Source organism: Eurosta solidaginis, chromosome 3 (genome assembly GCF_040869045.1).
Source record: "Eurosta solidaginis isolate ZX-2024a chromosome 3, ASM4086904v1, whole genome shotgun sequence".
In the NCBI taxonomy this organism is placed as follows: domain Eukaryota; kingdom Metazoa; phylum Arthropoda; class Insecta; order Diptera; family Tephritidae; genus Eurosta; species Eurosta solidaginis.
Genome location: NC_090321.1, coordinates 104,409,262 through 104,437,123, shown reverse-complemented (window position 1 = coordinate 104,437,123; position 27,862 = coordinate 104,409,262). Strand labels below are relative to the sequence as shown.

General features: G+C 39.7%; 1 long non-coding RNA gene across 1 annotated transcript; it reads left to right on the top strand.

Annotated features, from left to right (window-relative positions):
• Positions 1 to 2,238: 2,238 nt before the first annotated feature.
• On the top strand, positions 2,239 to 26,229 carry LOC137246567 (uncharacterized). The gene is made up of 3 exons (XR_010951561.1): positions 2,239 to 2,323; positions 23,579 to 23,861; positions 23,931 to 26,229. It is a non-coding gene; the product is annotated as an uncharacterized lncRNA (long non-coding RNA).
• The last annotated feature ends 1,633 nt before the right edge of the window (positions 26,230 to 27,862 follow it).

The following is a 27,862-nucleotide window of genomic DNA, read 5'->3' as shown; positions in this document are numbered from 1 at the left end:
GCCCTAAAGTAGACGCACATTCTATACGATTTTTGGCCATTTAGGTCTTTTTTCGGTACCAAAATCAATGGACTGTTATAGTTCGAACAACTATTTTCGATCAGATCGTTTTCCAATAATTTATTAACCTGTTTATTTATTTCTTTGCGTTGAGAATACGGTAGGCGGTAATTTTTGTTAGCAGAAATCATCGAATCAATTTGCAGCAATCTGGATTTAGGTCATCTCAATATCCATCTGTGGACTGACTCCACGATAGTGCTAGCGTGGATACGCAAACCCCCATGCTCCTGGTCCACTTTCGTATCTCATCGAATAACCAAAATCATCGATAAAGTGGGAAGTTCATCTTGGTACCACGTAGATTCAGATACAAATCCAGCAGATTTAGCCAGCAGGGGTATATTAGCTCAGGACTTGGTCGACAACTCTCTATGGTGGCAGGGACCGTTTTGGCTCCAAGAAGACAGAGGAAAGTGGCCAACTCAAGAAACGGACTTCACAACAAATGTAGAAGAAAAGAGAGTACATGCAGCAGCAGTCGCAGATAACAGAAGTGACATTCTCGAAAGGTTTTCCAAGCTACCGCGCGCCGTGAGGGTACTATAATACGTTTTTAGATTCATTCATAAGACCCACCTGAAAGAGGAAGCTCTTATCCAGGAATCTCACTTCATCTCATCTGATGAAATTAAAGCAACGACTATCTGTTTAATTAAACTTGCTCAGGAGAAACATTACGGTAATGAAGTAGCGAAGCTGAAAGTCAAAGAGCCGCTTGAGCCTAGGAGCGAAATACTTTCCCTAAATCCATTTATCGATGAAACCGGAGTCATTAGGACGGGGGGGCGGCTTGGAGCATCCACCGATATGGCATATGGCGAAAAGCACCCAATAATACTACCATACAATTGTAGGTTGTCACGTCTGTTCGTCCAGTTTGTCCATGAACTTTCTCTCCACGGTGAAAACCAACTAATGCTGCGAATTATTCGAACCCAGTACTGGATCCCAAAGGTGAAAACCATGGTCAGAGCCACAATTCATAATTGTAAGATCTGTACGATCTACAAAAAGCACGTTCAAAGTCAACTCATGGGAATCTTACCACAAAAGCGTACAACCTTTTCGCGCGCATTTACTAATACAGCGGTGGATTTTGCAGGGCCGTTCGACATAAAGAGTTATAGGGGGCGCGGCTGTCGTACTTCAAAAGGTTACGCCTGTCTGTTCGTTTGTTTTTCTACTAAGGCCATACATTTAGAGGCCACTAGCGATTTGAGCACCTCATATTTTTAGCAGCGTTTTCGCGATTCGTAGCCAGACGAGGATGCCCAAGGAATAACTACTCAGATAATGGGACCAACTTCGTCGGAGCTTCTACATCTGGTGCGAGCTTTGATTGATCCCTGTGCGGCCACCACCGTAATCGACGAATATCTCGCCCGAGATTTGCAGCTTGGTGTAACATACATCAACCGCCAGATGGGTTGCTTTCTTAAGCTGCGTGGGAAGCATGGTCAGTCTGTGACTATTACCACGCACGCAGTATGTGTCTGCAATTTGCATCGACGCACACCGCTAATTTCATTAGATGACACGGTTGTGGGAAAATATGCCAATTTGAAGCTGGCGGATCCACGCTTTAATATCGCAGCTCCAGTCCGCCTTATACTCGAGGCAGAAATCTACTCCAAGATCCCTATTGGGCGCAATTCCGGTCGGCACATTAGGCCCACTGTTGGCCCAAGATACAATTTTTGGATGGGTTATGTCGGGCGCTTGTTAGGCTCTCCTTTCCTTTTGCATAACAACTTTATTTTAGCTTAAGAACACTATTCTATTATAGCATCAAATCGATCTATACATTTTGAATTCTATAAGTTAATAAAACGTGCCACTGAAATTTAAAACCACGTCTATTTTTTACAGTTTTTTTTTGTCTAGAGTAAGCCCATAATGAAGACGGGGAAGCTGTAAATAGTTATAAGTTAAGCTTGATGGAACACGACGGCTGAACTACGCGGTTATGTTTTCAAGGTTGCGTCACGCAACGGGGGCCGGCATGTTTAGGCCAACTGCCCAAAACCTCAAACTTGTGAGGTAGCCCACGTACTTTCCTATACGTATTTTTCTATACTTAAATTGCTAACAGAGGTGGTCGAACGGTGCTAGTTATCCATGTTAAAACATCGCACGAATAAATTAACCGTTCGACAGCAACCGGCGTTAACAATTTTTTAATGTTAATTCGTTCACTTGGATTTCTTACCGAACGAGTTAACACGCATCCAGCCGCCGTCCATTTCCTGAGAGTTTAAAGGTAACCTGAAATTAAATATATATATGTACATATTAATATATGATTAAGATTGACTTGTAGGTTATAATACTCACGATATTAAATATTTGAACGACGGCTTCGAAGTAGCCTGGAAAAATCTCTGTGAGCGGTATGAAAACAAAAGAATTCTAGTAAATACCCAGTTGAAGATTCTCTTTAACCTGCAAACAGTCGAAACTGAATGCGGCACATCAATAAAGAGATTACAGCGGGACATTAATAATTGTATATCCTCATTAATTAGTCACAAAATTAACATATCGAACTGGGACCCCATTATAATATATCTCTGTTCGACTAAATTACCTGACGTTACCCTTTCACTTTGGAAACAGTCAGTGGAAAATAAAACAGAGACCTCCAAGTGGGCGGATATGGACCGATTTCTATCAAATCGGTTCCAAACATTAGAATCCGTTTCTGGGTTAAGAGGAACTAAACCTTTAAAAGCTTCGAAGGTACAAAACCATAAACAGTCCTCTGATCCATCGCATAAAAAGCTTGGATCTTTCCAAGTCCGCGTATCTAATACACGTGTAAAATGTGTCAAAGCAGTGACCATAAAATACATACGTGCCAGAAATTCAAGAATCTCGCAATCGCTGATAAAATTTCTTTTGCCAAAAGCAACAGATGTTGCCTTAACTGTTTATCTTCGGGGCATTCTGTGTCAAGATGTCACAGCTCATACAATTGCAGCATTTGTCACTTAAGGCACAATACCCTTTTGCATTTGCAGCCAGCTAAGGCGACAAATACCCCTGCGACTGCGCCAACGGATGCCAATAACAATCCATGCACGTCCAAACAGGCTCAAGTTCGAAACGAGTCTGCGAAACAAAAGAAATCAAATAAAACAGTTAACTTAAAGTCCAATTTCGCCAACACAAGTAAAGGCGTATTATTAGGAACCGCTCGTATAGCCATTCATTACAATGTCACGAATTATTCGGCCAGAGCCCTCATTGATTCTGGATCTGAGTGCTCCTTCATCACGGAAAGACTCAGACGAGGAATCAACTTGCCAACTAAAAAGATGCATGCCCAAGTTTCGGGCATCAATAACACTGTTTCTGCGCAAGTCAATGAGGCATGTGCCATACAATTGCGGTCACCCGTTGACCCACTTATTTCAATTGACGTTTTGGTATTAGTCTTACCACAGGTAACTGGAAACTTGCCCACTTGTGATGTTAGTGCTCTAACACAACAGGCGTTCCCAGACCTTGTACTCGCGGACAAACGATTCTCCGTCAATGATCAAGTCGATCTTGTTTTAGGCGGAGACATTTACCCGCAAATTATCTTAAGCGGTATTTAGAAGAATATTCTTAATACTCTTCTAGCACAAGAAACGGTGTTCGGTTGGATACTGACTGGTCGTGCCGACGCAGCCAGCCCAACTAACCATAATCGGGTATCATTCTTCAATGAAGTAGCTTTAGACAAATAGCTATGCTCCTTCTGGGAAATTGAAGAAATCCCTAAAGCAAAAGCCCTCACAGTCGAAGAAAAACAATGTGAGGAGTTATACAAATCCACAACGCAGCGTAACCTTGACGGTAGGTACATCGTGTCCCTTCCTTTTAGGACGGATTTCCCTGCCAACATTTGCCTAGGACCGTCTTTAAGAATAGCGTGCTCTCAATTCTACAAAAACGAGACACGACTCAAGAAAAATCCTGAATTGGAGGGCGAGTATAATAGGGTTATTATGGAATATGAAGCAATGGGGCACATGTCAAAAATAACCGGGCTTCAGTCGGCCGATGCAGTCGACTGTTATTATTTACCGCATCATGCGGTCATCAAAGCAGAAAGTACCTCAACGAAAGTTAGAGTAGTTTTCAACGCATCTTCACGTTCTTCAAATGGTACCAGTCTGAACGTCGTTTTTTTCCCTGGGCCGGTACTCCAGTCTGATTCATCCATATTAATTCTTCGCTGGAGACTTTTCAGATACGTCTTCAATAGCGATTTTGAGAAGATGTACAGACAAATCTTAGTAAATTCCAAGCAAACCAAGTACCAACGAATAGTTTTCCGCTCAAGCTCAAACGATCCAATCAATCTTTATGAACTCAAAACGGTAACTTTCGGGATTAATTGTGGTCCTTATCTGGCAATAAGGACTTTACTCCAACTAGCTGATGATTCAGAAGCTTCTCATCCTATAGCTTCGAATATTTTACGCAAAAATATGTATGTCGACGACGTCCTCTCAGGGGGGCATTCCATTGAGTCCGCGATAGAAGCTAGGGATGACATATCTACTGTTTTAAAATCAGCTGGTTTCCCATTGCGCAAATGGACCTCGAATAACAACGAAATATTAAAAGGAATTCCAAAACCTCATATTTTGAGTGAAGGTTTTCTAGAATTTGAGGATTCAAGTAGCGTGAAAGCACTTGGAATTAGGTGGAATGCACATTCCGATAAATTCTATTTCACTATCAAACCAATAGAAGAAGATAAAAGTCTCACCAAAAGAGCGATACTGTCGACGATCGCAAAACTTTTTGACCCGTTAGGTTGGCTGGCACCCACAATTATAGTCGCGAAAATTATTATGCAAAATTAATGGCTAGAGGGACGAATCCGTATCTCCCTTAACATTGGAGAGGTCGAAAAATGTTACCGGAACTTACAATGAACTCGAGAAATTACGAATTCCCCGATGGGTCTCCTATTCCCCGACAGAAAAAGTAGAAATTCACGGGTTTTGCGATGCTTCCGAAAAAGCATACGCTGCAACGGTCTATTTGCGGGTCGAAAAGGATGACAAAGTACTTGTCAACCTGCTTTTGGTGAAAACTAGAGTGGTTCCAGTTAAAACCATTACACTTTCGCGACTGGAACATTGCGGGCAGTATTGTTAGCAGAAATCATCGAATCAATTTGCAGCAATCTGGATTTCGGTCATCTCAATATCCATCTGTGGACTGACTCGACGATAGTGCTGGCGTGGATACGCAAACCCCCATGCTCCTGGTCCACTTTCGTATCTCATCGAATAACCAAAATCATCGATAAAGTGGGAAGTTCATTTTGGTACCACGTAGATTCAGATACAAATCCAGCAGATTTAGCCAGCAGGGGCATATTAGCTCAGGACTTGGTCGACAACTCTCTATGGTGGCAGGGACCGTCTTGGCTCCAAGAAGACAGAGGAAAGTGGCCAACTCAAGAAACGGACTTCACAACAAATGTAGAAGAAAAGCGAGTACAGGGACATGCAGCAGCAGTCGCAGATAACAGAAGTGACATTCTCGAAAGGTTTCCAAGCTATCGCCCGCCTTGAGGGTACTATCATACGTTTTTAGATTCATTCATAGGACCCACCTGAAAGAGGAAGCTCCTATCCACGAATCTCACTTCATCTCATCTGATGAAATTAAAGCAACGACTATCTGTTTAATTAAACTTGCTCAGGAGAAACATTACGGTAATGAAGTAGCGAAACTGAAAGTCAAAGAGCCGCTTGAGTCTAGGAGCGAAATAATTTCCCTAAATCCATTTATCGATGAAACCGGAGTCATTTGGACGGGGGGGGGGAGCATACACCGATATGGCATATGGCGAAAAGCACCCAATAATACTACCCTACAATTGTAGGTTGTCGCGTCTGTTCGTCCAGTTTGTCCATGAACTTTCTCTCCACGGTGAAAACCAACTAATGCTGCGAATTATTCGAACCCAGTACAGGATCCCAAAGGTGAAAACCATGGTCAGAGCCACAATTCATAATTGTAAGATCTGTACGATCTACAAAAAGCACGTTCAAAGTCAACTCATGGGAATCTTACCACAAGAGCGTACAACCTTTTCGCGCGCATTTACTAACACAGGGGTGGATTTGGCAGGGCCGTTCGACATAAAGAGTTATAGGGGGCGCGGCTGTCGTACTTCAAAAGGTTACGCCTGTCTGCTCGTTTGTTTTTCTACTAAGGCCATACATTTAGAGGCCACTAGCGATTTGAGCACCTCATCTTTTTTAGCAGCGTTTTCGCGATTCGTAGCCAGACGAGGATGCCCAAGGAATATCTACTCAGATAATGGGACCAACTTCGTCGGAGCTTCACGCACACTAAAGGCAGAATTTAAGGCTTTTCTCGCCGATTCCCGAATACAAATTCTCTCGAAATTTGCATATCAGGCATTAACCTGGCATTTCATACCAGCCGACGCTCCGCATATGGGCGGGCTGTGGGAAGCCGGTGTGAAAAGCTTTAAAACACATTTTAAAAAAATCGCGTTGAGCTCGAAATTTACTTTCGAGGAGTTCAACACGCTACTTTGCAGAATTTAATCCTGTCTTAATTCGCGTACTCTAAGCCCTGCCTCCAACGAACCTTCGGATCTAGAACCCCTGACTCCAGGTCACTTTTTAGTCGGCGGACATTTATTAGCTCCACCAGAGCTAGAAATCAACGAAAACCCGGCCTCAATCGTGAATCGATGGCAAAAACTCAAGGCATTGCATCAAAACTTTTGTAAAAGATGGAAAACCGAATACCTATCGTAGCTACAAAAGAGGACAAAGTGCAAACATCCAAAATCAAACATCAAGGTAGGAGATATGGTGGTCATCAAAGAGGACAATTTACCGCCAAATGAGTGGAGACTGGGACGAGTGGTCAATGTTTATCCTGGTTCCGACAACCGGGTACGCGTCGTAGACATTCGGACAGAGAGGGGCCAAGTGACAAGACCACTTGTCAAACTGGTATTATTACCACCATTTGTCTCACAATCAGAAGAAACAAATCTGGCAAAAGTAACCATCTCACAAACAGATGACACAAATCTAACCACTACTCAAAACCAACAATCTCACAATTAGAAGAAAACCAACTAAATTTCCTTTGGAGAATTTTTTTTTTCTTTTCGACCCGCCCTAAAGTACATGTGTATGTTTGTACAAATCACGGCGTGATATTCGATTGCATATTCGCATTTCGTGTTTCTTGGTTACAAAACCACGTTTTCACCTTTAAGAGGCTTTTTACATGCCCCCATGCAGAACGATTATACTGCTGGGTAGGCACACGCCGGTTTAATTTGTACAAACAGGCACAATACAGTTATGGGTATTAGGCCAAACCACAATGCACACTTTTTTTTGGTTCCGGTCACCGGAATTTTTCCACATGGGTTTGTGTCAAGTATAAATTTTCGAAATATTACATTAAGATTAAGAGCGGATTGTTTGGTTGATAATGCGTTATGTAAAAAAAAAAAAATTTTTTGGTGTTGGGAAAAGTTTGCAATTTCGTTATTTTTCTCACACTGTTTTTACGCAATACCGTAACCTAACGCGAGCTTAAGCCAAACAACCACTCGATAATATTTTTTATGTATCACATGGGAAAAATTCCGGCATCAAAAAAAAAATTTTTTTTTCCCAGACTAATACGTAGTCTCACCACACGTTTTTTGCACACAAAAATTTATAGCCAATTATATTACTTTGACCAGGAAAGTGTTCATTTCTTTGCAAATATTTTTCACAAATTTTTTTTGAAGGTTGGAAAAGAAGGATGTTACAATGGCAAAGGTAGCGTTACGTAGAAGAAAATTCATCCGCTACCAATTCCATTGCATTAACCCTTTCTAAACAAAACAGTGATTTAACAAAAATTTATCAGAAATCTAAAAAAGAAAGCGAAAAGAAAATTTTTTTCCTTGGTACACCCGAATGTACAATACACGCGCTACTCCGATCGTTTTTTTTCATGATGGATTATCCATCAACCTGAAAAACAATTACACACAAACACGAACAATTCAACACCACCTCTTGTATCATTTAACTTTTTAGAGGAAATATTATGAATAATTATTTATATTATTCTTCACTTTAAATTAATTTCCTCTTTTTTTCTTATACACTAACACCACACTTCCGACACCCCCGAAGTAACATTTTTCGCCCGTACAACAAGCACCGCGAATCTACGCTCGTTCACTCGCACGTTTTTTAACTTAACTTATTAATGGCCGTATTGCGCAGGTCATTGCACACACAACGGAAGGTGCCAAAAGTGTGGAGACGATCACCACACGATGTTACATCTACAAGATGCGCCAAAATCAACTCGACGACCGACGAGGCCTATACTCGGGGAAGCTAAAATGAATAGTGTTGATGCTAAAATAGAATAGTGTTCTTAAGCTAAAATAAAGTTGTTATGCAAAAGGAAAGGAGAGCCTAACAAGCGCCCGACATAAACCATCCAAAAATTGTATCTTGGGCCAACAGTGGGCCTAATGTGCCGACCGGAATTGCGCCCAATAGGATCTTGGAGTAGATTTCTGCCCCGAGTACAAGGCGGACTGGACCTGCGATATTAAAGCGTGGATCCGCCAGCTTCAAATTGGCATATTTTCCCACGATCGTGTCATCTAATGAAATTAGCGGTGTGCGTTGATGCAAATTGCAGACACATACTGCGTGCGTGGTAATAGTCACAGGTTGACCATGCTTCCCACGCAGCTTAAGAAAGCAACCCATCTGGCGGTTGATGTATGTTACACCAAGCTGCAAATCTCGGGCGAGATATTCGTCGATTACGGTGGTGGCCGCACAGGGATCAATCAAAGCTCGCACCAGATGTAGTCGCCCTTGTGCCTCTATTTTAACAACGGCGGTTGTTGCCACTGCTGTAAGATACTGTATGGGTTGTGGCGGTGCTCCAATAGGGGCTATTCTTCCGGACCGGAAATTCGAGATAGGCGTGAGGTGGAATGCTGACGATTCTACTCTCTCTTGGTGTCTACGGGTTCGTCGTCGGGCTCTTGTGCTCTTTTTTTGCGCGGTTGGAAAGTTCTCATTTCCAATCCGCGGTGCTGTCGTCGATCGTGTTGGAGCTGTGGTCGAAAACGCTGTGGTTTCAATCCGCTTGCTTCCCCTGGGTGGAATGCATGAGATTCCACTCCAGTACGCTGTTCCGGGCAGAAAGCAGACGTTTCCGCTCCAGAATTTGTGGCTTCAATGACCGTCTCTACATCTGACGCAAATAGGGACATACTGTCACTGTCATCAGCTTCCCCGAGTATAGGCCTCGTCGGTCGTCGAGTTGAATTTGGCGCATCTTGTAGATGTAACATCGTGTGGTGATCGTCTCCACACTTTTGGCACCATCCGTTGTGTGTGCAATGACCTGCGCGATGCAATGGCGACAAACAATTGACACAGTGACGTGTCCTAATGACCTTGACCCAACGTTCTGGCGTAGAAAGGCTGCGAAATACTGGACAAACCCGTAGTGGATGCTTTTTCTGGCAGATGCGACAGATTAGTGGGAACTCGGTTGCCTCGGCCCTTTTACCTATTTCAGTGAAACGCGTCATATCTAGAAAAATAAACAATTCCCTAGTTGCAAACATTTTTCACCGTATTTAAAAAACCACCCTAATGGATGGCGAGCAATATGAGGTGGGTTTGTAGGTTACAAGCAATGCTGAGAGTTCCCGTGTGCAAAAGGCTTGAGATGCCGTTATTTTAGAGATATTTCATTTGTAGATATGAAAGTTCCTCCGGAATACGGACCGAGAGAATGCCAAAAATATTTTTCATTGTGGTATTTTGTTTTGGCTTTTACTATATAAAATATTGCCTAGTGTGGACCCTCTATTATGCCTACTTAAGATTGACCTACCTACGACGATATCGAATATCGATAACTTTTTCGTCTCACTAAGTTAATTAATGGCTGACGGCCATTAATAAGTTAAGCTAAAAAACGTGCGAGTGAACGAGCGTAGATTCGAGGTGCTTGTTGTGCGGGCGAAAAATGTTACTTCGGGAGTGTCGGAAGTGTGGTGTTAGTGTATAAGAAAAAAAGAGGAAATGAATTTAAAGTGAAGAATAATATAAATAATTATTCATAATATTTCCTCTAAAAAGTTAAATGATACAAGAGGTGGTGTTGAATTGTTCGTGTTTGTGTGTAATTGTTTTTCAGGTTGATGGATAATCCATCATGAAAAAAGGACCACATGTTTAGGCCAACTGCCCAAAACCTCAAACTTGTGAGGTAGCCCACGTACTTTCCTATACGTATTTTTCTATACTTAAATTGCTAACAGAGGTGGTCGAACGGTGTAAGTATCCATGTTAAAACATCGCACGAATAAATTAACCGTTCGACAGCAACCGGCGTTAACAATTTTTTAATGTTAATTCGATCACTTGGATTTCTTACCGAACGAGTTAACACACATCCAGCCGCCGTCCTGTTCCTGAGAGTTTAAAGGTAACCTGAAATTAAATATATATATGTACATATTAATATATGATTAAGATTGACTTGTAGGTTATAATACTCACGAATATTAAATATTTGAATATTAACACGAGTCTTTTTATTTCTCGTTTTTCCTGCTAAACTTGAGCGGTTAAAATCCTGGAGATTTTGACTGTCGTCTCAAGACATTTTGGTCCATTCAGATCCGTCTTTTTTAGACACCAGTGACCTATTTTGTGTGAAAATATTGCGAGCCATCATCATCTTCATCATTTGTGCACAGAAGCAGCTAACGCAAGCAGCAGTACCAACAACAATAGCATCATATTCTTAAAACACCAGATACAGTCCATTCCCAACAACAACTACAAATAAAAGAAAGTAAGTGGTTTTGAATTTTCAGTGTGCACAAAATAAATAAATAATTAGTGATAATTTGTTTAAAATAAATAAAGGTGTAACGCGAGTGATTTTGTGTGAAGTGGCGAGAGAACAAGTAAATTCAGTGAGTGTCAATTTGTACGAATAACCCTTTGACCATCGAATATTACTCCCCACCAGTGGTAAAGTATATTTGACACGGTTTAAGGGTCGTCAGTGTAACGAGTACAAATCAGTGTTGGGAAATTAAAAAATGAAGTTGCCAATAATTCTCTAGAGGATTCATTTTCATTTCATACGTGGCTTGCACTTCTTTTTTTTTTGATTAATTTCCCACAACAACAACACTGCACAGTGACCATAACCTCACTTTGTTCGTTAATTTATAGTAAATACAACATAACCGAAATTCACTCCCTTGCTACACTTGTTAAACATTTATTTGAGGCTTTTTTCTGCGTTGATTATAGAAATTGTCGTAGTTCAAAAAAAAAATAATTATAAGCACTAAAGCTGCATTTTAGACACTATAAATTGTTGCACTTGTTTTTTTGTCTTTCGTATTAAATACCACACACATACATACATATATACCTTTTTTGCTTGACGAGCAATATTAACATATATATATAACCAAATTTTGAGTTTGGTAAACCGCGCTAAGGGTGGAATTAATAATAAAATTTGATTGCGAGTTAATTCGAAATTTTTGAATAGAAAAATTTACTAGAATACGGTGGGCATCATTTGCTGATATTTTTGGGTTACCTAGTCACAGATTCTGTCTCTGTGCCTTCTTATAGAGTTTAAGTCCCGTGCATTTGCAAGTTGGTTTGAGTGTAAGCTACATCTTTTTATTCCAATATGGACCACGTCAATTCGTTAGCTGACATTGTCGTTGAATTCGAAGTCGAAATCCTCAGCATCCCCACAAGTGACCACTCCAAATATTCGCTGAAAATTCAGCAGGAGACATTGAAGTCAAAGTGGGACAAAGCCTCAGATGCTTTTGACAACCTGATAGCTGCAGGAGAGACCTCCTCAAAAGATTTAGCTATAGTCAAGAAGAAGAATAAGTCAGCCTATACAGTTTATGTGAGGTGCATGACTAAAATTAATGACCTCACCGAAAAAATAGAAAAAGTAGGAAAAGAAAAAGAGATTGTAAGTAATCCACGCAACCTACATCTACCACCTTGTGATACAGATGTATTCAAGGGGGATTATTTGTCATGACCAACTTTTCGTGACATGTTCACGGCCATTTATGTACTTAACAAGGGGCTTACTCCAATACAAAAGCTATACTACTTGAATCTAAAGACTTAAGGCGAGGCCAGAGAAATTGTCAAGAAGTGTGACTTGACAAACGACGGCTTCGAAGTAGCCTGGAAAAATCTCTGTGAGCGGTATGAAAACAAAAGAATTCTAGTAAATACCCAGTTGAAGATTCTCTTTAACCTGCAAACAGTCGAAACTGTATGCGGCACATCAATAAAGAGATTACAGCGGGATATTAATAATTGTATATCCTCATTAATTAGTCACAAAATTGACATATCGAACTGGGACCCTATTATAATATATCTCTGTTCGACTAAATTACCCGACGTTACCCTTTCACTTTGGGAACAGTCAGTGGAAAATAAAACAGAGACCTCCAAGTGGGCGGATATAGACCGATTTCTATCAAATCGGCTCCAAACATTAGAATCCGTTTCTCGGTTAAGAGGAACTAAACCTTTAAAACCTTCGAATGTACAAAACCATAAACAGTCCTCTGATCCATCGCATAAAAAGCTTGGATTATCCAAGTCCGCGTATCTAAATACACGTGTAAAATGTGTCAAAGCAGTGACCATAAAATACATACGTGCCAGAAATTCAAGAATCTCGCAATCGCTGATAGAATTTCTTTTGCCAAAAGCAACAGATGTTGCCTTAACTGTTTAACTTCGGGGCATTCTGTGTCAAGATGTCACAGCTCATACAATTGCAGCATTTGTCACTTAAGGCACAATACCCTTTTGCATTTGCAGCCAGCTAAGGCGACAAATACCCCTGCGACTGCGCCAACGGATGCCAATAACAATCCATGCACGTCCAAACAGGCTCAAGTTCGAAACGAGTCTGCGAAACAAAAGAAATCAAATAAAACAGTTAACTTAAAGTCCAATTTCGCCAACACAAGTAAAGGCGTATATTAGAAACCGCTCGTATAGCCATTCATTACAATGGCACGAATTATTCGGCCAGAGCCCTCATTGATTCTGGATCTGAGTGCTCCTTCATCACGGAAAGACTCAGACGAAGAATCAACTTGCCAACTAAAAAGATGCATGCCCAAGTTTCGGGCATCAATAACACTGTTTCTGCGCAAGTCAATGAGGCCTGTGCCATACAATTGCGGTCACCCGTTGACCCACTTATTTCAATTGACGTTTTGGTATTAGTCTTACCACAGGTAACTGGAAACTTGCCCACTTGTGATGTTAGTGCTCTAACACAACAGGCGTTCCCAGACCTTGTACTCGCGGACAAACGATTCTTCGTCAATGATCAAGTCGACCTTGTTTTAGGCGGAGACATTTACCCGCAAATTATCTTAGGCGGTATTAAGAAGAATATTCTTAATACTCTTCTAGCACAAGAAACGGTTTTCGGTTGGATACTGACTGGTCGTGCCGACGCAGCCAGCCCAACTAACCATAATCGGGTATCATTCTTCAATGAAGTAGCGTTAGACAAACAGCTAAGCTCCTACTGGGAAACTGAAGAAGTCCCTAAAGCAAAAGCCCTCACAGTCGAAGAAAAACAATGTGAGGAGTTATACAAATCCACAAGGCAGCGTAACCTTGATGGTAGGTACATCGTGTCCCTTCCTTTTAGGACGGATTTCCCTGCCAACATTTGCCTAGGACCGTCTTTAAGAATAGCGTGCTCTCAATTCTACAAAAACGAGACACGACTCAAGAAAAATCCTGAATTGGAGGGCGAGTATAATAGGGTTATTATGGAATATGAAGCAATGGGGCACATGTCAAAAATAACCGGGCTTCAGTCGGCCGATGCAGTCGACTGTTATTATTTACCGCATCATGCGGTCATCAAAGTAGAAAGTACCTCAACGAAAGTTAGAGTAGTTTTCAACGCATATTCACGTTCTTCAAATGGTACCAGTCTGAACGACGTTCTTTTCCCTGGGCCGGTACTCCAGTCTGATTTATCCATATTAATTCTTCGCTGGAGACTTTTCAGATACGTCTTCAATAGCGATATTGAGAAGATGTACAGACAAATCTTAGTAAATTCCAAGCAAACCAAGTACCAACGAATAGTTTTCCGCTCAAGCTCAAACGATCCAATCAATCTTTATGAACTCAAAACGATAACTTTCGGGATTAATTTTGCTCCTTATCCGGCAATAAGGACTTTACTCCAACTAGCTGATGATTCAAAAGCTTCTCATCCAATAGCTTCGAATATTTTACGCAAAAATATGTATGTCGACGACGTCCTCTCAGGGGGGCATTCCATTGAGTCCGCGATAGAAGCTAGGGATGACATATCTACTGTTTTAAAATCAGCTGGTTTCCCATTGCGCAAATGGACCTCGAATAACAACGAAATATTAAAAGGAATTCCAAAACCTCATCTTTTGAGTGAAGATTTTCTAGAATTTGAGGATTCAAGTAGCGTGAAAGCACTTGGAATTAGGTGGAATGCACATTCCGATAAATTCTATTTCACTATCATACCAATAGAAGAAGATACAAGTCTCACCAAAAGAGCGATATTGTCGACGATCGCAAAACTTTTTGACCCGTTAGGTTGGCTGGCACCCACAATTATAGTCGCGAAAATTATTATGCAAAATTTATGGCTAGAGGGTACTGGGTGGGACGAATCCGTATCTCCCTTAACATTGGAGAGGTGCAAAATTTTACCGGAACGTACAATGAACTCGAGAAATTACGAATTCCCCGATGGGTCTCCTATTCCCCGACAGAAAAAGTAGAAATTCACAGGTTTTGCGATGCTTCCGAAAAAGCATACGCTGCAACGGTCTATTTGCGGGTCGAAAAGGATGACAAAGTACTTGTCAACCTGCTTTTGGCGAAAACTAGAGTGGCTCCAGTTAAAACCATTTCACTTCCGCGACTGGAACTTTGCGGGGCGGTATTGTTAGCAGAAATCATCGAATCAATTTGCAGCAATCTGGATTTAGGTCATCTCAATATCCATCTGTGGACTGACTCGACGATAGTGCTGGCGTGGATACGCAAACCCCCATGCTCCTGGTCCACTTTCGTATCTCATCGAATAACCAAAATCATCGATAAAGTGGGAAGTTCATCTTGGTACCACGTAGATTCAGATACAAATCCAGCAGATTTAGCCAGCAGGGGCATATTAGCTCAGGACTTGGTCGACAACTCTCTATGGTGGCAGGGACCGTCTTGGCTCCAAGAAGACAGAGGAAAGTGGCCAACTCAAGAAACGGACTTCACAACAAATGTAGAAGAAAAGCGAGTACAGGCACATGCGCAGCAGCAGTCGCAGATAACAGAAGTGACATTCTCGAAAGGTTTTCCAAGCTACCGCGCGCCTTGAGGGTACTATCATACGTTTTTAGATTCATTCATAGGACCCACCTGAAAGAGGAAGCTCCTATCCAGGAATCTCACTTCATCTCATCTGATGAAATTAAAGCAACGACTATCTGTTTAATTAAACTTGCTCAGGAGAAACATTACGGTAATGAAGTAGCGAAACTGAAAGTCAAAAAGCAGCTTGAGTCTAGGAGCGGCTTGGAGCATCCACCGATATGGCATATGGCGAAAAACACCCAATAATACTACCATACAATTGTAGGTTGTCGCGTCTGTTCGTCCAGTTTGTTCATGAACTTTCTCTCCACGGTGAAAACCAACTAATGCTGCGAATTATTCGAACCCAGTACTGGATCCCAGAGGTGAAAACCATGGTCAGAGCCACAATTCATAATTGTAAGATCTGTACGATCTACAAAAAGCACGTTCAAAGTCAACTCATGGGAATCTTACCACAAGAGCGTACAACCTTTTCGCGCGCATTTACTAACACAGCTGTGGATTTTGCAGGGCCGTTCGAAATAAAGAGTTATAGGGGGCGCGGCTGTCGTACTTCAAAAGGTTACGCCTGTCTGTTCGTTTGTTTTTCTACTAAGGCCATACATTTAGAGGCCACTAGCGATTTGAGCACCTCATCTTTTTTAGCAGCGTTTTCGCGATTCGTAGCCAGACGAGGATGCCCAAGGAATATCTACTCAGATAAAGGGACCAACTTCGTCGGAGCTTCACGCACACTAAAGGCAGAATTTAAGGCTTTTCTCGCCGATTCCCGAATACAAATTCTCTCGAAATTTGCATATCAGGCATTAAACTGGCATTTCATACCAGCCGACGCTCCGCATATGGGCGGGATGTGGGAAGCCGGTGTGAAAAGCTTTAAAACACATTTTAAAAAAATCGTGTTGAGCTCGAAATTTACTTTCGAGGAGTTCAACACGTTACTTTGCAGAATTGAATCCTGTCTTAATTCGCGTCCTCTAAGCCCTGCCTCCAACGAACCTTCGGATCTAGAACCCCTGACTCCAGGTCACTTTTTAGTCGGCGGACATTTATTAGCTCCACCAGAGCTAGAAATCAAGGAAAACCCGGCCTCAATCGTGAATCGATGGCAAAAACTCAAGGCATTGCATCAGAACTTTTGTAAAAGATGGAAACCGAATACCTATCGGAGCTACAAAAGAGGACAAAGTGGAAACATCCAAAATCAAACATCAAGGTAGGAGATATGGTGGTCATCAAAGAGGACAATTTACCGCCAAATGAGTGGAGACTGGGACGAGTGGTCAATGTTTATCCTGGTTCCGACAACCGGGTACGCGTCGTAGACATTCGGACAGAGAGGGGCCAAGTGACAAGACCACTTGTCAAACTGGTATTATTACCACCATTTGTCTCACAATCAGAAGAAACAAATCTGGCAAAAGTAACCATCTCACAAACAGATGACACAAATCTAACCACTACTCAAAACCAACAATCTCACAATTAGAAGAAAACCAAAAAGAAAATACATCATTCCCTTTAAAAAACTAGAAGTAGAAAATTTTTGTCTTACTTTAGTCGACACAGCCTAATGTGAACAACAATTCATATCTAATACGAGTGTAGGAGTTTTTTCGGAAGTTTTACTAAATTCCCTTGGAGAATTTTTTTTTTCTTTTCGACCCGCCCTAAAGTACATGTGTATGTTTGTACAAATCACGGCGTGATATTCTATTGCATATTCACATGCCAAAAATATTTTTCATGGTGGTATTTTGTTTTGGCTTTTACTATATAAAATATTACCTATTATGCCTACTTAAGATTGACCTACCTACGACGATATCGAATATCGATAACTTTTTCGTCGCACTCAGTTAATTAATGGCTGACGGCCATTAATAAGTTAAGTTAAAAAACGTGCGAGTGAACGAGCGTAGATTCGCGGTGCTTGTTGTGCGGGCGAAAAATGTTACTTCGGGAGTGTCGGAAGTGTGGTGTTAGTGTATAAGAAAAAAAGAGGAAATGAATTTAAAGTGAAGAATAATATAAATAATTATTCATAATATTTCCTCTAAAAAGTTAAATGATACAAGAGGTGGTGTTGAATTGTTCGTGTTTGTGTGTAATTGTTTTTCAGGTTGATGGATAATCCATCATGAAAAAAAAACGATCGGAGTAGCGCGTGTATTGTACATTCGGGTGTACCAAGGAAAAAAATTTTCTTTTCGCTTTCTTTTTTAGATTTCTGATACATTTTTGTTAAATCACTGTTTTGTTTAGAAAGGGTTAATGCAATGGAATTGGTAGCGGATGAATTTTCTTCTACGTAACGCTACCTTTTCCATTGTAATATCCTTCTTTTCCATTCTTCAAAAAAAATTTGTGAAAAATATTTGCAAAGAAATGAACACTTTCCTGGTCAATGTAATATAATTGGCTATAAATTTTTGTGTGCAAAAAACGTGTGGTGATACTACGTATTAGTCTGGGAAAAAAAATATTTTTTTTTGATGCTGGAATTTTTCCCATGTGATACATAAAAAATATTATCGAGTGGTTGTTTGGCTTAAGCTCGCGTTAGGTTACGGTATTGCGTAAAAACAGTGTGAGAAAAATAACGAAATTGCAAACTTTTTCCCAACACCAAAAAAATTTTTTTTTTTGAATTGACGCATTATCAACCAAACAATCCACTCTTAATCTTAATGTAATATTTCGAAAATTTATACTTGACACAAACCCATGTGGAAAAATTCCGGTGACCGGAACCAAAAAAAGTGAGCATTGTGGTTTGGCCTAATACCCATAACCGTATTGTGCCTGTTTGTACAAATTAAACCTGCGTGTGCCTACCCAGCAGTATAATCGTTCTGCATGTGGGCATGTAAAAAGCCTCTTGAAGGTGAAAACGTGGTTTTGTAACCAAGAAACACGAAATGTGAATATGCAATAGAATATCACGCCGTGATTTGTACAAACATACACATGTACTTTAGGGCGGGTCGAAAAGAAAAAAAAAATTCTCCAAGGGAATTTAGTAAAACTTCCGAAAAAACTCCTACACTCGTATTAGATATGAATTGTTGTTCACATTAGGATGTGTCGACTAAAGTAAGACAAAAATTTTCTACTTCTAGTTTTTTAAAGGGAATGATGTATTTTCTTTTTGGTTTTCTTCTAATTGTGAGATTGTTGGTTTTGAGTAGTGGTTAGATTTGTGTCATCTGTTTGTGAGATGGTTACTTTTGCCAGATTTGTTTCTTCTGATTGTGAGACAAATGGTGGTAATAATACCAGTTTGACAAGTGGTCTTGTCACTTGGCCCCTCTCTGTCCGAATGTCTACGACGCGTACACGGTTGTCGGAACCAGGATAAACATTGACCACTCGTCCCAGTCTCCACTCATTTGGCGGTAAATTGTCCTCTTTGATGCCACCATATCTCCTACCTTGATGTTTGATTTTGGATGTTTCCACTTTGTCCTCTTTTGTAGCTCCGATAGGTATTCGGTTTTCCATCTTTTACAAAAGTTTTGATGCAATGCCTTGAGTTTTTGCCATCGATTCACGATTGAGGCCGGGTTTTCGTTGATTTCTAGCTCTGGTGGAGCTAGTAAATGTCCGCCGACTAAAAAGTGACCTGGAGTCAGGGGTTCTAGATCCGAAGGTTCGTTGGAGGCAGGGCTTAGAGGACGCGAATTAAGACAGGATTCAATTCTGCAAAGTAGCGTGTTGAACTCCTCGAAAGTAAATTTCGAGCTCAACGCGATTTTTTTAAAATGTGTTTTAAAGCTTTTCACACCGGCTTCCCACAGCCCGCCCATATGCGGAGCGCCGGCTGGTATGAAATGCCAGGTTAATGCCTGATATGCAAATTTCGAGAGAATTTGTATTCGGGAATCGGCGAGAAAAGCCTTAAATTCTGCCTTTAGTGTGCGTGAAGCTCCGACGAAGTTGGTCCCATTATCTGGGTAGATATTCCTTGGGCATCCTCGCCTGGCTACGAATCGCGAAAACGCTGCTAAAAAAGATGAGGTGCTCAAATCGCTAGTGGCCTCTAAATGTATGGCCTTAGTAGAAAAACAAACGAGCAGACAGGCGTAACCTTTTGAAGTACGACAGCCGCGCCCCCTATAACTCTTTATGTCGAACGGCCCTGCCAAATCCACCCCTGTGTTAGTAAATGCGCGCGAAAAGGTTGTACGCTCTTGTGGTAAGATTCCCATGAGTTGACTTTGAACGTGCTTTTTGTAGATCGTACAGATCTTACAATTATGAATTGTGGCTCTGACCATGGTTTTCACCTTTGGGATCCAGTACTGGGTTCGAATAATTCGCAGCATTAGTTGGTTTTCACCGTGGAGAGAAAGTTCATGGACAAACTGGACGAACAGACGCGACACCTACAATTGTATGGTAGTATTATTGGGTGCTTTTCGCCATATGCCATATCGGTGGATGCTCCAAGCCGCCCCCCGTCCTAATGACTCCGGTTTCATCGATAAATGGATTTAGGGAAAGTATTTCGCTCCTAGACTCAAGCGGCTCTTTGACTTTCAGTTTCGCTACTTCATTACCGTAATGTTTCTCCTGAGCAAGTTTAATTAAACAGATAATCGTTGCTTTAATTTCATCACATGAGATGAAGTGAGATTCCTGGATAGGAGCTTCCTCATTCAGGTGGGTCCTATGAATGAATCTAAAAGCGTATGATAGTACCCTCAAGGCGCGCGGTAGCTTGGAAAACCTTTCGAGAATGTCACTTCTGTTATCTGCGACTGCTGCTGCATGTGCCTGTACTCGCTTTTCTTCTACATTTGTTGTGAAGTCCGTTTCTTGAGTTGGCCACTTTCCTCTGTCTTCTTGGAGCCAAGACGGTCCCTGCCACCATAGAGAGTTGTCGACCAAGTCCTGAGCTAATATGCCCCTGCTGGCTAAATCTGCTGGATTTGTATCTGAATCTACGTGGTACCAAGATGAACTTCCCACTTTATCGATGATTTTGGTTATTCGATGAGATACGAAAGTGGACCAGGAGCATGGGGGTTTGCGTATCCACGCCAGCACTATCGTCGAGTCAGTCCACAGATGGATATTGAGATGACCTAAATCCAGATTGCTGCAAATTGATTCGATGATTTCTGCTAACAATACCGCCCCGCAAAGTTCCAGTCGCGGAAGTGAAATGGTTTTAACTGGAGCCACTCTAGTTTTCGCCAAAAGCAGGTTGACAAGTACTTTGTCATCCTTTTCGACCCGCAAATAGACCGTTGCAGCGTATGCCTTTTCGGAAGCATCGCAAAACCCGTGAATTTCTACTTTTTCTGTCGGGGAATAGGAGACCCATCGAGGAATTCGTAATTTCTCGAGTTCATTGTACGTTCCGGTAAAATTTTTCCACCTCTCCAATGTTAAGGGAGATACGTATTCGTCCCACCCAGTACCCTCTAGCCATAAATTTTGCATAATAATTTTCGCGACTATAATTGTGGGTGCCAGCCAACCTAACGGGTCAAAAAGTTTTGCGATCGTCGACAATATCTCTCTTTTGGTGAGACTTGTATCTTCTTCTATTGGTATGATAGTGAAATAGAATTTATCGGAATGTGCATTCCACCTAATTCCAAGTGCTTTAACGCTACTTTAATCCTCAAATTCTAGAAAATCTTCACTCAAAAGATGAGGTTTTGGAATTCCTTTTAATATTTCGTTGTTATTCGAGGTCCATTTGCGCAATGGGAAACCAGCTGATTTTAAAACAGTAGATATGTCATCCCTAGCTTCTATCGCGGACTCAATGGAATGCCCCCCTGAGAGGACGTCGTCGACATACATATTTTTGCGTAAAATATTCGAAGCTATTGGATGAGAAGCTTTTGAATCATCAGCTAGTTGGAGTAAAGTCCTTATTGCCAGATAAGGAGCAAAATTAATCCCGAGAGTTACCGTTTTGAGTTCATAAAGATTGATTGGATCTTTTGAGCTTGAGCGGAAAACTATTCGTTGGTACTTGGTTTGCTTGGAATTTACTAAGATTTGTCTGTACATCTTCTCAATATCGCTATTGAAGACGTATCTGAAAAGTCTCCAGCGAAGAATTAATATGGATAAATCAGACTGGAGTACCGGCCCAGGGAAAAGAACGTCGTTCAGACTGGTACCATTTGAAGAACGTGAATATGCGTTGAAAACTACTCTAACTTTCGTTGAGGTACTTTCTGCTTTGATGACCGCATGATGCGGTAAATAATAACAGTCGACTGCATCGGCCGACTGAAGCCCGGTTATTTTTGACATGTGCCCCATTGCTTCATATTCCATAATAACCCTATTATACTCGCCCTCCAATTCAGGATTTTTCTTGAGTCGTGTCTCGTTTTTGTAGAATTATTCTTAAAGACGGTCCTAGGCAAATGTTGGCTGGGAAATCCGTCCTAAAAGGAAGGGACACGATGTACCTACCATCAAGGTTACGCTGCGTTGTGGATTTGTATAACTCCTCACATTGTTTTTCTTCGACTGTGAGGGCTTTTGCTTTAGGGATTTCTTCAATTTCCCAGAAGGAGCTTAGCTGTTTGTCTAACGCTACTTCATTGAAGAATGATAACCGATAGAATTCTTTTGTCAATTGTCTTGACAATTTCTCTGGCCTCGCCTTGAGTCTTTAGATTCAAGTAGTATAGCTTTTGTATTGGATTAAGCCCCTTGTTAAGTACATAAATGGCCGTGAACATGTCACGAAAAGTTGGCCATGACAAATAATCCCCCTTGAATACATCTGTATCACAAGGTGGTAGATGTAGGTTGCGTGGATTACTTACAATCTCTTTTTCTTTTTCTACTTTTTCTATTTTTTCGGTGAGGTCATTAATTTTAGTCATGCACCTCACATAAACTGTATAGGCTGACTTATTCTTCTTCTTGACTATAGCTAAATCTTTTGAGGAGGTCTCTCCTGCAGCTATCAGGTTGTCAAAGCATCTGAGGCTTTGTCCCACTTTGACTTCAATGTCTCCTGCTGAATTTTCAGCGAATATTTGGAGTGGTCACTTGTGGGGATGCTGAGGAATTCGACTTCGAATTCAACGACAATGTCAGCTAACGAACTGACGTGGTCCATATTGGAATAAAAAGATGTAGCTTACACTCAAACCAACTTGCAAATGCACAGAGACAGAATCTGTGACTAGGTAACCCAAAAATATCAGCAAATGCTGCCCACCGTATTCTAGTAAATTTTTCTTTTCAAAAATTTCGAATTAACTCGCAATCAAATTTTATTATTAATTCCACCCTTAGCGCGGTGTACCAAACTCAAAATTTGGTTATATATATATGTTAATATTGCTCGCCAAGCAAAAAAAGGTATATATGTATGTATGTGTGTGGTATTTAATACGAAAGACAAAAAAACAAGTGCAACAATTTATAGTGTCTAAAATGCAGCTTTAGTGCTTATAATTATTTTTTTTTTGAACTACGACAATTTCTATAATCAACGCAGAAAAAAGCCTCAAATAAATGTTTAACAAGTGTAGCAAGCGAGTGAATTTCGGTTATGTTGTATTTGTGCAAAGAACTGTGAACTATAAATTAACGAACAAAGTGAGGTTATGGTCACTGTGCAGTGTTGTTGTTGTGGGAAATTAATCAAAAAAAAAAAAAGAAGTGCAAGTCACGTATGAAATGAAAATGAATCCTCTAGAGAATTATTGGCAACTCCTTTTTTTAATTTCCCAACACTGATTTGTACGAATATTTGTGCTCGTTACACTGACGACCCTTAAACCGTGTCAAATATACTTTACCACTGGTGGAGAGTAATATTCGATGGTAAAAGGGTTATTCGTACAAATTGACACTCACTGAATTTACTTGTTCTTTCGCCACTTCACACAAAATCACTCGCGTTACACTTTTAATTAATTTAAACAAATTATCACTAATTATTTATTTATTTTGTGCACACTGAAAATTCAAAACCACTTACTTTCTTTTATTTGTAGTTGTTGTTGGGAATGGACTGTATCTGGTGTTTTAAGAATGTGATGCTATTGTTGTTGGTACTGCTGCTTGTGTTAGCTGCTTCTGTGCACACATGATGAAGATGATGATGGCTCGCAATATTTTCACACAAAATAGGTCACTGTCGTCTAAAAAAAGGCGGATCTGAATGGACTAAAATGTCTTGACACGACAGTCAAAATCTCCAGGATTTTAACCGCTCAAGTTTAGCAGGAAAAACGAGAAATAAAAAGACTCGTGTTAATATTCAAATATTTAATATACGTGAGTATTATAACCTACAAGTCAATCTTAATCATATATTAATATGTACATATATATATTTAATTTCAGGTTACCTTTAAACTCTCAGGAACAGGACGGCGGCTGGATGCGTGTTAACTCGTTCAGTAAGAAATCCAAGTGATCGAATTAACATTAAAAAATTGTTAACGCCGGTTGCTGTCGAACGGTTAATTTATTCGTGCGATATTTTAACATGGATAAGTAGCACCGTTCGACCACCTCTGTTAGCAATTTAAGTATAGAAAAATACGTATAGGATAGTACGTGGGCTACCTCACAAGTTTGAGGTTTTGGGCAGTTGGCCCAAGACAATAAACGTTTTTAGAAGAAAAATTGTGAGCTGAATCAGTTAGTAATTTGTCTCGTCCTCCCTCAGTGTTCACTCCTGAGGGGCTTCCATGTTTAAAGCCCGTAGGCTTGCATTTCTACCTCTATTATTGGAAGTGTTAGAACCGTTATTATTGCTAGTACGACTATTGCTGCTGTTATTATTATTAGGCTGATTCCGATTTCCGCCGCCGGAACGGAAATTTTGCCTTTGATTGCCGCGATTGAAGTTGTTGCCATAGTTACTGTTACTAAAGGAAGGTCTATTTTGTCTATAATTGTTAAAGTTACGACCTTGATTTAGGAAGTTTCGACCTCGGTTATTACTTTGAAAATTTCTAAAATTGTTATTGTTCCGAGCTCTAAATGCTAAAACTTGGCGTTCTTTTATTTCATTTGATTGCTCTACAATCAGTTTAGCTACTACGTCCTTGGAATCAGAAAAATTGGTTGAAGCGAGGATTGATTTGACTAAACTGGTTTTTGCGTTCAATCGGCAAACGTTAACTGTTTGCTCGATGGCCATTTAATGGGCTTTGGCCTGAGTAATCCCTTCGATAATGAGCGAACGCTCTAAAGCATCAGACAATTCCTCGACGCGTTTTGCAAAATCGGTGTAATTATTATTAACTTGCAAAGCTGCAATTTTTCTGGCCACAACTTTGGAGTTGTCGGGTTTTATACGGTTACGTAGTGCAATTTTTATATCATTAACTGAAAGTATTTGAGTTGGTATCGCTTCTCGAGTTTGGATTTAATATATGAAATACAAATGCCAGTTAAATTTTCGTCGACAAATTGTTCGATTAACTCAATTTTATTAATGAAAGATTCGAGACCCAGGGGCGCGCCGCTATAATTTTCACGCATAATACCAGCAAACATGCTGATAAACGTCCTTTTTTCTTCAGGAGTCGCCATATTTGTATCGGAATTAGGAGGATTTGAAATATTTGTTTCGGGCAATTCCTCAAATCCGTGAAATTCTCCGGACAAAGAAAGTCTAACAACAAGGTTTTTGATTGTACTGGGCGAATATGTGGTGGAGCCTTCGGAAACTGGGCTTTTAAAATCAAGATTTTCGGAATCGAAACTTTCGGAATTAAAATTTTTGGAATTGGAATCTGAATTTTTGGAATTTTCGGAATCTGAGTCTTGTTCTGAAATTCTGGGAACTACTTTTTGGTTTCTAAGGAACATATGTAGTAGGAAGCTAAGGAGAAATAGTTAAACTGATTAAAGTCGAATTTGTAGAAATTGCTTACGAAAATTTAACAGAAATTGAAATTGAATTGAATGCTGATGTGAAGTTGAAAGGATTATCCGGCAATTTAATGAAAGGCTGAATTTTTAATGATAAATTGAATGTATCTTGAAGTAATTTAATTTAATTTGATTTCAAAGGAAAGTATTTTATTTTGGTATAAGGACTTGGCTGTTGATAACGGACGCACCGCTTTATTAAAAAGATCTCAATGTGTTTGCGTTATTACGGACGCACCGTTTTTATTAAAATTGTATGGTTTTATTTTTATAGATACGGGCGCACCGCATCTTTTCAAATTTTTAATACGAATATCCTCGGACGCACCGGTATTAAAAAAAATTTCATTGGTTGTTTACGGGACCACCGTTTACGCAAAAAAAATCTTTTTGGTTAATTACGGAATCACCGCTTTAAATAAATATTGTAATCATGTTATTTTTTTTGTATTGTTTTTGATGAAGCCCACTGTAGGGCAGAGTGGGACTAAAACCGAAAAACTTTAAAAAATTTATTTAATTTCAGCAACTGTTATACAAGCCAAAACCAACAACGCAATTAATGATGATTAAAATAAAGTTTCTGTTTTTTTTTTGTCCGACCCTGTCCCACAGTGCCTACCTTTAGACATTTTGCACACATGTATATTTGTATATGTAATTGGATTCATTTAACGCTTTAGGTAAAGTGATTAAAAACAGTTTTTATATATATAATGTAAAGTATTTTGTTATAATTGTGAAGGTAGAAAAGTGAGAAAATATATGTAATATGTAATATAACTATGTTTTAATTTTAATATTTATAAAACGTATGAAAGATGCACTTTTAGACAAATGTTTATTTATGTGAATATGAAAAATGTTTTTCGCACACTGTGCGCCATACTGACTCCTGTTTTGCTTGCTTTTACCGCCAAGGTTGGCTTTTTACCGCTTTTGCTCTGTTGCTGCTTTTGAGGTTTTCCTGTTACCTGATTTTCTGCTGCTGCGGCTTGATGTTCTGCTACTGATGCTGTTTTTAACCCGTTACCTCAGGTCGTACGGTAGTTTGCCGTTATTGATGTGGCGTGGCTAGTGCCGTTTGATTTTTCACCAAGAATTTGGTACAGTTTTCCAGAACTTTAGTTTTTGTTGTTTTAAGTGTAAATGTTAAATTATGTATTATTTCTGCTGCCGTTTAGTTTCTTTTATTATTAGTAAAAACAATTTCTTATTATTTCCGTTTTTTTAAGTAGTTTTTGTATTATACGTATTATATATTCTTAACTGTTTTTCCAACTAATAATTTTTCCCCACTAGCCACTGTCACAAACCACCAACACCGCTACACTGCCATATATTTGTAATTTTTATAGTTGATTTTAAATGTTTGTATTTTTTGTAATTTTTGATTTTGTACTTTTTTTTGTAGATTTTTTCTTTTATGTTTTGTAATTTTTTTGTAATGGTTTTTCAAATTTTGTAATTTTTTTTTTTGTAATTTTTATAGTTTTCAAAGGAACATTTTTTTGTAATGGTTTTTCAAATTTTGTAATTTTTATAGTTTTCAAGGGAACATTTTTTTGTGTAGTTTTTAGTTTTTTAATTTTTTTTTATAAGATTTTTGCATTTTTATATATTTTTTGTAATGGTTTTTAAATTTTGTAATTTTTGTAGGTTTTAAATGGTATTACATTTTTTTTGTAGGGTTTTTATAAGTTTTGTATTTTTTTTGGATTTTTATGGTTTTTTTTAGTTTTTTAAATTTTTTGTAAATTAAATTTCCATTCTTTCGCAAAATTTTTAATTGTTTAATTAACTTGATTTTACGTTTTTAGCATTTTAAGAGATTTTTTTTTAATTTTTTCAGTTTTTAAGAGGTCTGCCTCTTCGCCACTATGGCCGCCATTGCAAGGCCTGGCGTCACGGTCGCCATGAAAGGTGTCCATCTTGGACACCAAATATATGCCGCACACACACACTTACGTTTTTCTTTTAGTTCAATAAATGTTTGTTTTTAATGTTGTTAAGTTTCATTGTTTTATTTACAAAAACTTTGTTTACATGTTTTAGTTCTTAGCTTCTAGTTTATTCTTTAACTTTGATTTTAGTTTCTAGTCGCAATTTTTATCAATTTTATTCGCGTGTCTCTAATTTGCCGGTTCTATATCAACTCTAAAAAATGTATCCACGCTGCGTTGCCATTTTTCCATATAGCTGAATGCAATTGCCACTGCTGAGTTCCATTGCATTGCTGTTCCGCAACAGCTGACGGCGATGCCACTTGCACGCAGGGGTGTATTTTGTTGCGTAAAGGCGGGTAACGCAGTGGGGTTATATAAAAAATAGTGGCAACAAAACCGCGCGCCACAACCGCGCACATCCACGAGCACTATACCAACAACAGC